This window comes from Mesitornis unicolor, unplaced genomic scaffold (assembly GCF_000695765.1).
Source record: "Mesitornis unicolor isolate BGI_N332 unplaced genomic scaffold, ASM69576v1 scaffold3832, whole genome shotgun sequence".
Lineage (NCBI taxonomy): Eukaryota > Metazoa > Chordata > Aves > Mesitornithiformes > Mesitornithidae > Mesitornis > Mesitornis unicolor.
The window spans coordinates 6,632-10,803 of NW_010171055.1; positions in this window are offsets into that span (position 1 = coordinate 6,632).

Here is a 4,172-nt window from a genome sequence, read left to right on the forward strand (position 1 = left end):
CTCCTTTCCTCTGCCCTTTCCCCTCCCCTCAGCTCCCAGAGTCGCGGCAAGGCTGCTGTCGGCGCTCTTTCGGCGCGGCTGTCCCTAAGCTTTTCTTAATGAAGAGCAGAACGGGGAATTGGGCCCGCCTGTTGGGTATGTCCCACCGTTCGTGTGGTTTTAGATGAACTCAGGGGTGACTGCTTGCAAGTTTAGTCTGCAGGTTTCCTCCGTTTAATTTTTCTCTCAAACGGTACAATTACCCGAGCGTGTGTGTTTTGGTGGGCTCCTAACAAAGGTCACTGCTGGTGCGGGGTTTGGGTGCTGCTGTCGAAATCTGTGAGGCTGCAACTATGAAGTTGGAGGAGTTTCTGTTTGCAGTTAACCTGATGAGGTGCTGTGTTACAGCTTGTTAAGAGCCCCCCGTGTCTGGGGTGGCTGGCTTCATTTAGAGGGGTGGGAGGAATGCATTGGTGATGGTGCTCAAGCGCAGGAAATACTGTGCCTTCCCGCTGAGCACAGGTTATAATGTCTGGCCAGCAAAGAGTTACAATAGTGACGTGTCTTGAGCTGAAATATGTATCTTCTAGCTAAAAGTAATGAGGGGTTGGATGCATTTCCATAGGTAGCAGGTACCAGAGATTACTCCCAGCAGATGCCCCAAGACGTGGCCAGCGTGGCTGTATGACTGCGTGCAGCCTCCCTCTGCCGTTCAGCCGGCAGCTCTCGTGGGGTGATTTGGGTCCAGGAAAAAGCAGCACAGCGGGAGCTGGTTCCTACCCTAAAACACCTGCATCAGTCACACCTTAGAGAGAATTTATCTTTGGGATTTGCAGCGTCTTTGTTTAAAGATCCTCCCTTGTCTCAGTATCTTTTGATAAAGATATGTAGCTCCAGTCTTGCACTTGTTATTAATTAATCATGAAGCACTTGGTATGGGAGTCCTGCGTAACACATGGATGTGTGAGGAGACCTGCCTTCCTGCATGCATGCATGCACATGGTTAGTTGATTAATGTTGGTCTGTCTTAAACAATGCACATCTTCCTGTGCTCCTTCTCTTGTCCAGTTGGTTTGGTGGAAAACTAATTTGTCAGATCTTTTTGCCACATCTGAAAGGCAAACTCCCTTTGAGATGTAAATAACAAGTATAAAGAGAAAACCTCTTTGCAGCTCTTCTTAGAATAATGCTGCTTCCTCTTCAAAACACTGTGCCTTTTTTTTCTTTGCCCCAAGTAACAGTGTTTTTGCTTTGTCTCTTATGTTTAAAGAGTGATAGCCTTTAGAAGGATATCAAAGCAGAGAAGTGTCCTGTAATTGTTGTATCAGCTGCATGAACCCTGCAGGACAGTGGTGCTCTGGTGTGTTGGTCACAGTCCCTCACTGTGTCAGGAGGAAATCTGTGTTTGCTCTGTTCTTCCATATGTGCTTATATCCTCGAGACAGGTGCTCTTCAGCAGATAGCTTGGACTGAATGAATGGGGAAGCTGGGATTGTTTGCCTTTCAGTGTAAATAACATTGTGTAACCTAACCCAGTTTTCGATTCTTGGAGAAGTCAGGAGTGGGGTTAGCAGAACTGCCACCTTGGGCTTCCGCAGGGCAGAGCTGTTAGACTGTTCAGGAGGCTGATTGGCAGAGTCCCTTGGGTCCTGAAGAGCAAAGAGTCCAGGAAGGCTGCACACTCTTCAAGAAGGAAATCTTAAAGGCACAGGAACAGGCAGTCCCCATGTCCCGAAAGATGGGCCAGAGAGGTAGAAGACTGGCCTGACTGAATGGAGAGCTTTGACTGGAACTCAGGAATGAAAAGAGAGTTCATGGCCTTTGGAAGAGGGGGCAGGCCTCTCAGAAGGACTACAAAGACGCAGTGAAGCTGTGCAGGGAGAAAATTAGAAGGGCCAGAGCCCAACTAGAACTGAATCTGGCTCATGCTGTATGAGACAATAAAACATGCTTCTATAAATACGTTGACAACAAAAAGAGGATTAAGGATAAGGAGAAGGCTGAGGTACTTAATGCCTCCTTTACCTCAGTCTTTAATAGCAGGACTAGTTGTTTGCTGGGTACCCAGCCCCTTGAGCTAGAAGACAGGGATGGGGAACTGAATGAGACCAGCATAATCCATGAAGAGGTGGTTAGTGACCTGCTACACCACTTAGACATACACAAGTCTATGGGGCCAGATGAGATCCACCCCAGGGTCCTGAGGGAGCTGGCAGAAGTGCTCGCCAAGCCACTGTACATCATTTATCAGCAGTCCTGGCTGACTGGGGAGGTCCCAATGGACTGGAGATTAGCCAATGTGGTGCCCGTCTACAGGAAGGGCTAGGAGAAGGATCTGGGTAACTGCAGAGCTGTCAGTCTGACCTCAGTGCTTGGGAAGGTCATGGAACAAATCACGAGCGCAATTGCACATCATTTAGAGGACAACTAGATGATCAGGCTCAGTCAACATGGGTTCATGAAGGGCAGGTCCTGCTTAACAAACCTGATATATGACAAGGTGACCTGCGGATGAGAGAAAGGCTGTGGATGTTGTCTACCTGGACTTCAGTAAAACAAACTGGTTGCCCAAAGCTTGGATGGGAACACACACTGTTGGATCAAATGCTGGCTGAATGGCTGGGCCCAGAGAGTGGTGGTGAATGGAGCTAAATCCAGTTGTGACCAGTCACAAGTGGTGTTCCCCAGGGCTCAGTGTTAGGACCAGTCCTTTTCAATAACTTTATCAATGATCTGGATGAGGGGATTGAGTGCTCCCTCAGCAAGTTTGCAGATGACAGTGAGTTGGTGGGAGTGTTGATCTGCCTGAGGGTAGGAAGGCTCTGCAGAGGGACCTGGACAGGCTGAATCCATGGGCTGAGGCCAACTGCATGAGCTTCAACAAGGCCAAGTGCTGGGTCCTGCACTTGGGTCACAGCAAACCCATGCAGCGCTACAGGCTTGGGAAGGAGTGGCTGCAAAGATGCCTGACAGAAAAAGAACTGGGGGTGTTGATCGACAGCAGGATGACCATGAGCCAGCAGTGTGCCCAGGAGGCCAAGAAGGCCAGCAGCATCATGGCTTGTATCAGAAACAGTGTGGCCAGCAGGACTAGAGAAAGTGATTGTCCTACTGTACTTGGTACTCGTGAGGCCACGCTTGGAATACTGTGTTCAGTTTTGGGCACCACCAGTATAAGAAAGACGCTGAGGTGCTGGAGAGGGTCCAAGACCTTATCGCTCTCTACAGCTACCTGAAAGGCGGTTGTAGGGAGCTGGGTGTGGTTTTTTCCTCACAAGTTACCACCGATAGAACAAGAGGAAATGGTGTCAGGCTACACCAGGGCAGATTTAGGTTTGACATTAGGAAAAACTTCTACACTGAAAGGTTATCAAAGACTGGAAGAGGCTACCCAGGGAAGTGATTGAATCACCATCCTTGGATGCATTTAAAAGCCATCTAGATGTGGTGCTCAGGGGCATGGTTTAGAAGTGGGCACGGTAGAGTTAAGTAACGATTGGGCCTGATGATCTTAAAGGTCTTTTCCAACCATAATGATTCCATGAAAGAGTGCTGCTGTGGAGAGAGGAAACATTTCTTGCAGGACAGGGAGCAACCCCAGTCTGAACCGTTCCTGCGGTGCGAAGAGCTGTCTAGCAGTGGTCTTTCTACCCCCCATTCTCATATGCATAGAAACGTTGATTGACTTCCTTTTGTCCCATTGTAAAGATCAGCAAGGATTTCTTGGAGCTGGGTTAATTGTGTTTATTTGGGTACGTAAACAGCAGTGCATGCAAAAATTTGCAGATGCACTTACAACGTGTCATGGTAGCGTGTCTCTGTAATGCAGCAGGATTTTTTTAACTGTCTGTATTCCCAGTGATTTTAAAAAAAACCATCTCCATTTGCTTCTTATAGGATGAGGCATCTCCATTTTCAAGCAGAAGATGCAGAGACACAGAAATGAAGTGACCTGCCTAAGGACACACAGAAAGTCCGAACAGAAATCTAAGGTTGTGATTCAGAAGTTACTTTTTTTCCTCATTATTGCCAGTAGATCGCACTGCCATTGGATATAAATTTTGCATTAACACCACTGCACTTCCTCCCCACTTCTTTCCCAACTCCAAAACAGCTGTCTTCAGGTCGTATTGCTTCCATGAATTTTTGGGTACTTGGACTTGTATGCATAACACAGCAGTGCTGAGCTCTGA